Here is a 13,832-nt window from a genome sequence, read left to right on the forward strand (position 1 = left end):
CAAGAAGTGGACCCTCATTAGATATATTAAATCCACTGGTGCCTTGATCTTGAACTTCCCACCCTCCAGAACTGTTAGAAATAAATGTTTGGTTTTTTAAGCTATTCAATCTACAGCATTTTGCTATAACAACTCAAACAGACTAAGACAGTCCTACAATTAACTAGATTTACTTCCTGGTCAACAGACACTTTGCTCTAGGATTCGGGTTTCCAAAATTCAGTGTTCAATTTATGATGCACTCCAGGCACCATCACTGGCTGTCGTTGTTCCCAGTACTCCCTGAAAATATTCCAGTTGCTCCAATATTGGGATCTTTCAAGCATAGCAAGCAATTACCCCACATATAGAAATGAGGAGTGTCAAAATGCTAGGTATGTCATGGATCCTTGAGGTTCCTACATAAATCAGAGGAAGGTTTATTTTCTACCAAAGAAGGAAAAATGTCATCAAGAATTTTTGATGCATTCTTAAGTACATTTTATGTCATTCTCCCCACCCCCCTGTGGATATACCACTGGTTAGAGCCACCAGGCAGTTTAAAGGGGAAGTGCTGGTTGGACAGGATGATTTCATGCTCCTAGCTGGCTTGAAGGGTGTACCCCTCTCACAGCTGCTGGTTGCAACACGGAGGGATTCTGTAGAAGCACAGCATCAAGAATGGATATTTTTTCAACCTAAGGAACTCAGTTTTATAGTGTTCCACATTTTGCTTTTACAAAATGAACAGTTTTCAACATCACAGAAAGTTTTTCAAATGATCTCTGTGTAGGCAGCAAGTTCCCTGGTTCACTTACCTGACTTTTCTTTATGCGTCTCAGTCAAGGAAAAGTCTTGCAGATAACAGCCCATTGGCAATTTCCCCCTTAATGTGGTAGCATTTCACACACCCTCCAAATTCAGTAAAAGGTGAAGATGGTAGTATCACATGCATCACCTATTCCTTGACTACCTTTGGCCACTCTCTCCAAGCAACCCTCCAAGAGATGCTCTTACTGTATGGCTCCACAGTTGTCATGCCTTCCTTTTTAGAAATCGCCATTTGTCACAGTGGCCTCCAACATTGGCCAGAATGCACTTTCCTATATCCACATCAGTCCCCACCACATTTTTGGTTAAAGGCAAACATAGGCTAATTACTTCATTGTTATTACAAACATTTTGACAAAGGCAAGGGTCTAATAACCGAATAAATAAGGTTTCCTAGAATCTGTGTGAGGAGATTGTGATCACACAACTCCCTTTTCTCCTTCATCACTCACTTCAAAGAAACAGTGACAGGGATAAATAAACTGATATTTTAGGTGTGTTAGGTCAGGAGTGCCTTGGGAAGCAAAAAACAGAAAATCTGACTAAATAAGGAATGCAGAGATGGTTGGTTATTTTTGGTCAACCACTAAGCCATGTCATCAGGATCCTAGACTTTGATCCATCATCGTTAGCTGTTAGTTTTCATCTTTGTATCTTTTGATTTACAGTCTCAAGATTCCCACTGAGTTTTCAAGCAAATGAGAGGGAAAGATGACTTCCATCCCCTCCTATGCATTTATTCAGAGAAGCAAAATCTCTTCTAAAAGTCCCCAGTAGACATCTTCATATATTTCATTGGCCAAGAGTGGGTCATTTGGCCTCCCCTACCCCCAAGCAAATCTGGAAATCATGAATGGAAAACAATAACAATTAAACTTAGATCAATTATGATTCATACTCTGGAGCCTGGCAGACTACTGCCTATATTAGTTGGCTATTGCTGTGATAATGCTCCATAACGAGAAACCCCAAAATCTTAGTGGTTTACGAGAGCAAGCACTTGTAATGTGTCCCCCAATTACAAGTATGTAGGTTATCTGTGACTATGCTGGGTTTAACTGGGATCAGTTGGGCTTGGATCTAGACTGTGTTTGTTTTCATGTCTGCCCCATATATCTTCTTATTCTAGAACTTCTGGCCACATGGCATATTCTTCTCATGGCAAATGGTCAGTGCAAGAGGCCATGTAAAAATTTTACAAACATATGTAGAATCTCCAATCATGTCTTGTCCAGTACATTCCATTTGCCAAGCAAAACATCTGGCCAAGTCCATTATAAACTGGGCAAGAATATATGCTCTGCCTATTCAGGTGGAAAGTGCTAAAAAAGCTATGTGCCAAAAGGTGTGTATGTAAAATCCTATTAGAGCAAATGAAGGATTGGAAACAAAAATTGTCTGTCCCCTCATTCCAACAAACTGGGGGAATGAGAGAGAAAAGAATGGTTCTTGAGTATCCATCCAATTGTGTCTTCCATATCAAATTAGTCAAAATAAGCATTAGAAATTGATTTTTCTTTTCTTTTCCTCTTTTTAAGGCCACACCCATGACATATGGAGGTTCCCAGGCTAGGGTCAAATTGGAGCTGTAGCCGCTGGCTTCCACCAGAGCCACAGCAATGTGGGATCCGAGCCGTATCTGCTACCTACACCACAGCTCATGGCAACGCCGGATTCTTACCCCACTGAGAGAGGCCAGGGATCAAACCCACATCCTTATGGATGCTAGTAGGGTTAGCTAACTGCTTAGCCACAACGGGAACCCCCAATGTTTCTGATTTAGTTAGCAGGAGGAAGAGGAAGAAGTAGGGAAATTGGAGAGTTACAAACTGCTTTCCTAGACAGGGTATTCCAGCTATAACATTGACGGACAGTTGAATAGGCTGACACAGGCTGTTTAACATCTGAAACTCTCAATGCCTGCAAATAGCAAACATCTCTGGTGCGGTATGTGCCAGGTACTACACTAATTATTTTATTTGCATTTGCTCCCTTTATCTTCACAAAAACCTATGAAGCTATTCTCAGTTTACAACTGAGAGGCCAGGTAGCTTAGCTGCTTATAAATGGCAACACTATGTGGGAGCCCAGATCTCTCTAATATCATTCACTCAGGCATCCACTACATGCCAGGCACTGTGGTGAGCATGCAGAGCAACAACACAGCCCTTGTTCTCTAGGACTTCCTCTCAGTCTCTAAGCTATCCAGCCCCCTGATATTACATGTAAACTAAAAAAAAATGAGTCCAAGATAAATATGTGTATTATTTTTTAAATGAATGTACTTTATTTCAGTTTCATTTCTAAGGGCTTGTCATGTCATGAACCATCATACCAACTCTTTGACATAAGTACTATCATTCCTCAGTTTAAACATTAAGAAACTAAGATCCATAGAGGTTACCTTTGTTACACACTAGAAAGTGATGGAGCAGCATAGAAACCAAACCACACGACGCTTGGGCTTGCCTTTCATCACAGCTGCCACGTGCAGCCCACAACTAATAAAATACAGGTTTCTTCAAATATAGTAATGAATCAATACAGCTTTTTCTGATTTATTTTCTCATTAAAAGATACTAGTTATCCCATAAAGATACTAATTATCACATTAAAAGATACTGGTTATCACATAAAGGCCTGTAAACTATTTTACATTCAAAAGGGTTCTTCACATTTGAAAAACTTGAGATCATGGGTCTGATATTTTTAAAGAATTTCAAAATCAAAAACCAAGGAAAGATATTAAAATATAAAACAATAAGTGTAGACTTTTTCCCTTAAATCTCAAGAGACTGGATTTCATGTATTCCAACTATCTGATCTACGTTCGATGTTCACATTATACTTTACAACTGTTAATTAATCATGGCACATTCTAGTGGTAATTATGACATTATTAAAATCACTTTACGTGGGGGTGCTGGAGGCACCTCTGGAGCCCACTTGCCTGCCAGCTGCACTGAGTAGCCAGAGATTGGGCAGCAGTCCCAGCCACATCTGTTCCTAGTTCCCAGCCACCTAGCGGCACAACTATGGGCTATGTCACTGCTGCCCAGGCAGCACCACTGAGCACGGTTCCCCAATATGGCTGCTCTGTGCTTCTCTGCCCACTGCCCTACCAGCCCCAGGACCCCAACGCCCGCTCTACAGCCACCTGGCTCTGCGAGACAGCCAGGGAGGCTTCTAAATCCAGAGCAAATTGTTTAGAACATAAAGCATAGATCATAAAGCAAGAATATAATCATTATCAGAGGCAAAGTCATTCAGAAGTCATTCTTAATCACGGTAAATCTTGTGTTTTGGAAAGTCACTCTCATGCAGCACACGCAGCACCTCCTGGATGAAAAACTACCAGCCCTCTTTACCCTCCGACAAGATGGACTATTATGTGCACATGTCTTAAAAGAGGACAAAGATTATGTTTGGAAGGGGTATGAGCAAATCTTCTATACTTATGTAGCAGAACAATATGAATCTTTTGTGAAATTCGCACATCTTCAGATTACGCTACGAGCCTTCACATGTAGGACGCCAGCAAACTATGTGTCCTGAAGCTTTTTGCATATCTGGGTATCAGGTTTAACAGCAAGAGACGGCTGCTGTATACTTTTTGCAACTGGTTTGATATCACATTTCAGCTCCAACTTTGCATCCTGAGAACACTTAAATGTTTCTACAGGTCCATTTTATACAACCTGAAAGATCTTAAAACTTCCTGATTGCAACAAGTATCTCTTTCTTTTCAGCTCATCCAATAAATAGCTGCGCCCTGCACAGACAGATTTTCCCAACAAAAACATCTGGAGCAACAGTTTAGCAAAATGTCTTCAGTGGCATTTAACAAATGGGCTTTCCCCATGCATAGTTCTGTAAAGAGTGTGGGTATGTGCATTTTAAATTATTTGCAGTGTTCAAATTTTTTTGGTCTTAGGGATTCTGGCTATGAATTTGATGCATTATAATTATGGTTAAAAACATTTGCATGGTCTACAGAAGATCATTAGTGTTTTGTGACCATGTACATTGTAAGTGGATTATGTGTATGTACTGTTAAATACGGGGTCTACTTCAAGGCATAGAATATGAACCATAAATTAGGCTGGACACCAGACGTGCTTATAATGGCACAGCAAAAATCTGGGGTACTAGGTCTACAAATGCATGGTGGGGAACTAGGACAAACTGGAAATGAGCCATTTGACAGCTGGAGTCTCCCTAGCTGGTGTTAACAAAATACTTTGATTCCAACTCTTAAAATGCCCATGTGGAGTCTGTACTCACCTCATTCACATAAAGAGCTCCCTGGACACCAGCCCTCTTTAAAAAAAAAAGTTTTCTCTGGAACAAAAACAGTGGGATTTTCTTGGGCACTTAACATAGGTGAGCAGGGGGTGGGCCAGATTCCAGAGGCACAGCTACTTGGGAGAAACCCCTTGAGCTTTGTATCAGTTATTAAAAATAGAAATTTGGAGTCTTTGGTCAAGTTCCCCCCAAATTCCTTAAAGTGTCCACATTCAATTGCTTGAGTTTTGGTTTGGCAACCCCCTGCCTGAAAACACTCATGGACTGTTTTTCACCTTGTTTCCAGGGCTAAGGAACAGAAAACAGCCTCTGTTTTGAGGAGATGGGAGTTAAGTATATACATTTATGTATTTAACATGACTTGATCAGGACCACATTTTACAAAGTGCGTTCTTTTATTATTGTTTCCGGAAAGAAAAGTTCTATTAAAATTGTTTTAGTTTCAATATAGAATAGCTGTTTTTTTTTTAAAAATAGGGCTTATTTTAAACAATTCTGAATTGAATTCAAATTAAAAAAAAAACTTATAATTAACCTCATTGATACAGTTGCAAAACTCCTAAATAAAGCATTAACAAATTGCTCTCATCAATGTGCAAAAAATAATACTACATCATAATCAATGGTGGATCTAGAGATGCAAGGATTTTCCAACACTGGAAACTCTATAGAGGTCATTAGCATATAAATAATATTTAAATCCTTAGTAGTAAAGAAGATTCCCTAAGAAAGACAAATTAGATAAAGTGATTCCCAAGAATGTAATCTGCAATATTTAAAACTTATGCAAAGGAGACTCCAGAGGGGCAGCCAATAAAATAAGGGTGAAGAGGGAAAGAGGACTGTATGATGTCAAGGCATCCAAGAGAAGAAAATATTTCAAGTGGCCAAGCCCTCAGAGGTCAAGTAAGATGAGGACTGAGAATTGGCTTTTTTTAGGGCTGCACCCACAGCATATGGAGGTTCCCAGTCTAGGGATCGAATCAGAGCTGTAGCTGCTGGCCACAGCCACAGCAACATCAGATCCAAGCCACATCTGTGGCCTACACCACAGCCCATGGCAATGTCAGATCCTTAGCCACCTTAGCAAGGCCAGGGATCGAATCTGCATCCTCATGGACGCTAGTCAGATTCTTCTCCACTGAGCCACTACGGGAACTCCCAAGAATTGACTATTAATTCAGCACAGTGGTGGTCACTGTTTCTGTGATAAACAGTATCTCTGTGGAGTGAGAGGTAAGAAGCCTGGTTGGTCTGGGTTAAGAGAAAATGCAAAGTGAGGAAATCGAGACCAGACTGTAGAAAACTCTTTTAAGAAGTGAAGTGCTGGAGTTTCCGTCGTGGCTCAGTGGTTAACGAACCACTTCATCTAAATGAGGTGGTAGATCAGGTCTTTTAAGAGGAGTGGGTAAAAGAAAGGTTTTGTTTGTTGACATTTTATTTCATATTTGTTATTGTTATTTAAGGATGATAGGTACTGGACATTTTTTTTTCACCCAAAGAAATAAACAGTGAATAAAAGTTGGATGTTGCAGGAGAGAAAAGACATAACTTATGGGAGAAATATTTTCTCCCTCAGTCATGAGCACCTTGCCAAACTCCAACTCATGTGAAACTCAATTCTCCGCCATGATCCTAAACTCAAGCAGCTGAACAGAGTAGGAAAAGAATATGCAGCTCATCTCATTGAAAATCCATGACTACAAACCTCAAAAGAGCACTTAACACTAACCAACAATCCTTCCATACTTTGTCAATACGATGGCTTCTCCTCTCTCCAAAATGATTATGTCACACATTCTCCTCTCTATAAAAATGTATGTTCTTTGCCTCCTCCATTAAAATAGGAGCTATGAAATAGATCTGGTGGTGGGAAGTTGAGAAGACCTCTACCTGCTTTCTCTGTCTCTCCGTGTGGTCTAGATCCCACTTTATTATAATAGATAGGACACCAGCTGAAGGATAACTGAAACATTTAGGCTTGCTTAGAATAAACCCAAATAAAATGGAAAATTTGCTAGAATTATACGCAATAAAAATGTGACTCAAAATAAAGCAAGAATTCAATCTCCTTGGAAAGTTAGATTTGCAAATCTGACCTGGGAAAATTAGGTTTGGTAGTAATAATGGACCCAAATAAAGGTCAAATACTATGTGCCACCATCAGTAAAAATCTTCATTATAAAATTTACACAGAAAAGCTGTCCCCTCAAAGAAAATAGCTCAATAAAATGATCATAAAAATAGAAAGTACATTTTAACTGTGAAAAATCAATCAAAGCTGTAAATAGTCATTATGATGCTGATATTTAGAAACAAAGTTGGAATCTTGTATAAAAATATTGAGGAGAAACTGTCAACAGAAAAGTTAAAATGGTGGGAGGGATCGGGAGCTTGGGCTTATCAGACACAACTTAGAATAGATTTACAAGGAGATCCTGCTGAATAGCATAGAGAACTTTGTCTAGATACTCATGTTGCAACAGAAGAAAGGGTGGGGAAAAAAAATGTAATTGTAATGTATACATGTCTGGATAACCTGACCCCCTTGCTGTACAGTGGGAAAATAAAATAAAAAAAAAGAAAGAAAGAAAAGTTAAAATGTCCTATACTAATTTGGTATACTTCCCTCCAAACTTTTTCCCATGTATTCAGACAGAACAAGTGGAGTACAATCCCTACTTCTCAAGCATAAATACCCCCACCACACCAAGAGGTGCCCTTGGGCAAATAGGGTGCCCTAAAGACATCACAAGGAGGTGTCTCAATGAGCAACCACCCAGTGGCAGAAAGCAAACTGGTGGTATGGAATAAGCATTGGTGTGCTAGACATTAGCTACTGAGAACATGTACAGACAGAGAACAATTCCCCGAGAGTATAGATTGAATGATCAACAGGCACAGGCCCCAATGCAGGCAATGTAAAGTTGTCTTTCTTAGGAAGTCTGGGTAGTTGCCTAACTGGCCAGGTCTCTGATCCAATACGGCTTTTGGAGCCTCACAGCAGGAGCCTCAAACCAACTGCCCCTACGCTCTTTGTATAGGGGCTTTTTTTGGACCACTTTTTCCATTTGGGCACTCTTGGTATTTTTCTCTTCCTTTCCTACCCTCAGTGTCTTTCTTCTACTCTCCTTTTGGCCTACTGACTTCTTCCATTTCTCTTGAAATAAATATCCTTTTTAAAAATAAAAGATTCAAAAAACTTATGTTTTACTAGAAGAAAAATATTCAGTCTAATTAGTAATCAAAGATAAAGCCTATTAACTTAAAATACCATTTTCACCTAATCAATTGGCAACAGCTGACAAAACAAAGGGTTATTAGCTATTACTCAGAGGAGGTGAGAGACTGCAAATTGGCTCAATTTTCTGAAAGATGATTGGGCAAGATATCAAAATCCTTTAAATATTCACACTCCTTAACCCAGTAATTCTGCTTCTAGGGACTTTTTTTTTTTTTCCTATTTCTTTTTTAACTGAGATATAATTGAGATATAACAGTTTCAGGTGTATAGCATGTTGGTTTGATACACTATTGCAAAATGATTAGCACTGTAGTGTTAGCTAACACCTCCATCTGGCCACACAACATTTCTTTTTTACAGTGAGAACATTTAAGATCTACCCCTTAGCAACTTTCAAGTATATAATACAGTATTGGTAACTATAATCATCATGCTCCATTCGAACCCCAAAACTCATTCAACTTATAACTGGAAGTTTGTACCTTTTGTTTGTACCTCTCCCCATTTCTCCTGCCCCTCAGCTCCTGGTAACCAGGGTAGAAAAATCTATCAATTTGACTTCTTTTGTTTTGTTTTTTGGATTCCACATATGAGTGATATCATACAGTATTTTTCCTTCTCTGACTTGTTTCACTATTATAATACCCTCAAGGTCCATCCATGTTGTTGCAAATGGCTATAATACCCTTTAATGTTCATGAGAAAGAAACTCAGTGTCTTTAATGATAAATATTATCTCAAGCCATTTCTTGGTCTGCACTTAAAAAGCTGCGGGGTAGACACTCCAACATAACAACAAGTAAAAAGCTAAACAAACATACTGAAAAAGCAAAAACTCTCCTTGGATTCATATGGGGTAGGGAGGGGAACCCATGGCAAACTTCTGCCCCAAAGACTGGAGAAATAGGTGAATACAAGAGTCATGGCTTACCAGAGAAGAACCACCTCAGGAACCAGTGGCAGGATAGGAAAACCAGACCTGTGACTGACGAATCGCTGGAGGCTCAGTGTGAACAATTCTGAGAGTTAAAAACTCCAGGGGGCTCAGTCTTAGGGAGCCCCCACCATATGGTGAGATTGACTTCCAAGAGCTTGAGCAGATTCCCACAATAAATGTTGGCGAAAAACCCTCTCCTGCTTCCAGCAGGAGGAAGGGAAAAGGACCCATTTTGAAACCTGCCAGAGCACTGAGTTCTTAACAAGGCCTGCCCTCAGGAGAAAGCAGTTAACCAGAGCCTAACCTGCTGGAGTATTATTAGAACACAAGTAACCTGGGGGTGGGGGGAATACTCCGGTCAGCTCTAGCCATCCACCTGAGGGAGGGAAATACGCAGCGCTGGCCCACTGTAGTCATCTGTCCCATCTAAGGTGGAGAGGAAACAACAAACACCTGCGAAGTTCATATTCGGAGAAGCATAGGCTCACTAAGACTGAGACTTAGTTCATAGGACTGTAGACCACTTCCCCTCCAACATATATCTCCCCACAGTGCTAAAGACCAATTCACAGCAGTTCTTTTTACCCAGTACATCATGTCTGGCTATCAAAAAGATGACAAAGCATACTAAAAGTAACAACAACAACAACAACAACAACAAAAACAACAGTGCCTATAAAGTAGTCCAATAGAAGAATGCATCACCTTTTATTTATACAATCTCAAATTTTGTAGTTTAAATTTTCCATTATCCTAAAATAATAAAAATCTTTGCATGCATGCATGCGTGTGTATAATCGGATGGTGAGTTTCCTTCAGATATATTTTGAAAAATTATTTGCCGTAAGTTTAAAAAATAATCAATTATCAGCTAGCTTAGTAAACAAATACAGTATGATATCACTTATATATGGAATCTAAAAATATAAGAAACTAGTGAATTTAACAAAAAAGAAACAGATACGTAGAGAACAAACTAGTGGTTACCAGTAGGGAGAGGGAAGGGGAGGGGCAACATAGGGATAGAAGGTACCAACTATTGGGATAAAATAAGCTACAAAGATATATTGTACAACAAGGGGAATATAGCAAATATTTTATAATAATTATACATGGAATATAGCCTTTAAAAATTGTGAATCGGAGTTCCCATCATGGCTTAGTGGTTAACAAATCCACTAAGAACCATGAGGTTTCGGGTTTGATTCCTGGCCTTGTTCAGTGGGTTAAGGATCCGGCGTTGCTGTGAGCTGTGGTGTAGGTTGCAGATGTGGCTCGGATCCCTCATTGCTGTGGCTCTGGCGTAGGCCGATGGCTACAGCTCCGATTAGACCCCTAGCCTAGGAACCTCCATATGCCATGGGAGCGGCCCCAGAAAAGGCAAAAAGACAAAAAATAAAATAAAAAATAATAAATAATAATAAATAAAAATAAAAAGTGTGAATCAGTATATTTTACATCTGTAACTTTAAGGGCCTCACCTGCAGCTATGGAAGTTCCCAGGCTGGGGGAAGAATCGGAGTTACAGTTGCCTGTCGACACCACAGCCATAGCAACAAGCCAGATCCAAGCCATGTCTGCAACTTACACTGCAGCTCAGTGTAAGGCAATGCCTGATCCTTAACCCACTGATTGGAGGCCAGGGATGGAACCGGCATCCTCATGGATACTAGTTGGATTTGTCACTGAGCCACAACGGAAACTCCTATTAACTTTTTTTCTTTTAATCTCAAAAAACCCCCACTTCCTCTGGCCAAGAAAGAAAGAAGGGCATGGGGAGAAATGAGGAAAGAGGAGAAAATAAGTCAGTTTAGGAAAATTTATGACCACATACTTTACTTTTTTCTCCTCTTAAAATGTTTACATTAATTTTTCGAAAATGGCAAAAAGATTTTTGGATTTCAAAGAATATGTAGAGAAAAATAAGTCTGTCTCTCAGGTGTCTTCCAGTTCCTAGTTCTCTCCCTAGCTTATCTATTCTTCTAAATATCAGGGTGAAACATACAAAAAAGCCTCTCTGTAGATCAAACACGGTTTAAATGTTTAAAGAAATCCAGTATTGGTTCCACCTAATATGATATGCTTATCCATTTACTTTTTCAACTATATGATCATAATATACTCAATGATCGTGTTGTTTTACCATCAACTTCTCTCCTTAGTGGGAACAAAATATCTTCAAATCAGGTTTTAAAAATTCAAACTGCCAAGGGAGGTTAGATAAGTGGAGTGGAGGAGGTTTGGGCGTGGTGTTATTTCCCTAAAGTGAAAAGCAGTTTCCTTTAACTTGAAGAGGGAGCAACACTTTTGAAGTCTATAAATTACATAAACAAATGATGAGAACACATAATGTATGAAGAATAACTCCCACTAACAAAGCCCAGGATTTCCTACAGTGCGAGAAAGCCCAGCCTCTGGCTATGTGGGCACACAGGGTAGAGGGCACTGTAGTTCAGTCCTAACGTGTTGGTTCCTGCAGCCAGGATTTGGGGTTCAAATTGCCTAGAATAGTTTTCACATGGTTAAAGGACCATAGGGAAAGAGTTTGACTATTGCAAACCCACATCCTGAAGTACTTTTTCTGCTAAAAAGGAAAAAACAACCACTCCCCCAAAAAACACAAGAGGAAGTCATTAAATCTTAGCTGTGTGTTGAAAAACTTATGGTCTCCGGAGGAGACAGTTTGGGGGTGTGGGGGATGTGCTTGGGTTATGGGATGGAAATCCTGTGAAATTAGATTGTTATGATCATTATACAACTACAGATGTGATAAATTCATTTGAGTAATAAAAAAATAAAAATTAAAACAAACCCAAAAAATACGAAATAAAAAATAAATCCTAGCTGTGTAAGATAATATTTTTTTAAGGAAAATTCAGATTATTAGAGCTGGAAATGTCCATGATTCTTAACAAGGAATCATAACAGTATTGCCATGGCATTATGGCTAATCGTCCAAGGGCAGTAAAATATTTCTTTCAAGTTTGAATCCAGGTCTTTGGACACTGCGGCATTGGAAACTGATCCTATTTCAGTTGTCCAGATTTTCCAAATTACTGCTCAACCACCTCTTCAACACACATTCATTGTTATTCTCTCCACAAAGTATATCAAGAATCCCTATATCCTGGTCAACTCTGATAATCCATAAAATATGTTTCCTCACTCCCAATCTCTGAAGTAAATTTATCCCTATACACACTATAAATTCTGTCCATTTATGTATTGGGTTTATTTTGACCTTCCTTTGCCTCTCTGCTGTGCATACATATTCCTGTTAGTTTCTAACTTAAAAGCATTTGGTTGTGTATTAAGCCAACTATTTGTTTCAGCAGAAAAGTATGTTCCTGTGTCAGATTAGAAAATGGTAGTAGGGCTTCCAAGCCAGCCCACTGAAAACTATTAAATCTATAATTTACCTGAACCATGATGCTGATGCCCCTTTTCCAATCACACCCCCATTCCATTGAATAAGCATTGAAGTGTATGCATCGGAAGGTCCTATTGGGTTCCTTCTATGGTAGCTTAGCAATAAAAATTTCTCTTAATTTCAGTAGGAAGTATGACCACTGGCTGTAGAGTCAAAAGGATTGCCTCAGTCTCTATGTTTTTCTCAGCTTATACTGTATTTGAAATACTCCTGGTCCTCAGGAATACTCTTATTTTGTGTTCATAGATATCTGTTCTGAAAAATAGTATGTAGTGGATATCAAGCTAATGAAAGAATGAAAATATGACAAAATTGATGTGGGAGAAATTAGTTCAGACAGTATATAGTTTAGTAATTAAATGAGTGAGCCAAAGTCAGTCAGTCTACAAATGCAGTCTCCCCAACTGTTTCCTTTTATTTAAAGACAGCACCAGATAAGCAGGGAGCATGAGGACAACTACAACAACAAAAAAGAAGCAAGAAGGAGTTCCTGCTGTGGCTCAGCACGTTAAGGACCTGACGTTGTCTCTGTGATGTGGGTATGATCCCTGGCCTCCATCAGTGGGTTAAGGATCCAGTGTTGCAGCAAGCTGCGGCATAGGTTGCAGATGTGGTTTACATCCAGTGTGGCAATGACTGTGGTGCAGGCCAGCAGCTGCAGCTCCAATTCAACCCCTAACTCGGGAATTTACATAAGCCACTGGTATGGCCATAAAAAGAAAAAAAAAAAAAAAAAAAGAAAAGAAACCTAGAAGACTTCCCCAAATCTTGCCATGATATTCTCAAAATGGAATGGTATTCTCTTATCAGGTCACCAGCAAGGAGGCATGCAAGAATGGATGGCTCTGTGAAAATCCACTATCACTAAGGGAAACAAATTCCAGTATCTAGTCCAGTGTCAACGACTAGATCACATCCTGTTTGTAAGGAAAAAACAATAGGATATATTTTGTGGACAATGGTTCAGAATATTACTGCATTTGCTTGTAAATGAACACATCCACTGCACAAAGACAAATAAATGTTCATCTGCTGAGCAGAAAGTAAATACTGTTCACAGTGTTTTCTCTTTTTGATGAGCTTTGTTGTATGAGTGGAATATGGAG

At 39.3% G+C, this 13,832-nt stretch overlaps 1 long non-coding RNA gene across 1 annotated transcript in view; it reads right to left on the minus strand.

The window, feature by feature from the left end:
• LOC110257192 (uncharacterized) overlaps positions 1-13,832 on the minus strand; it is a 127,627-nt gene that overhangs the window by 38,192 nt on the left and 75,603 nt on the right. The gene's annotated exons all lie outside the window — the stretch shown is intronic.

The sequence above is a fragment of the Sus scrofa genome, chromosome 15, assembly GCF_054392235.1.
Source record: "Sus scrofa isolate SSC_HxYL_T2T_F1_AM1 chromosome 15, Sscrofa_HxYL_maternal_Yorkshire_Landrace_v2.0, whole genome shotgun sequence".
In the NCBI taxonomy this organism is placed as follows: Eukaryota; Metazoa; Chordata; class Mammalia; order Artiodactyla; family Suidae; genus Sus; species Sus scrofa.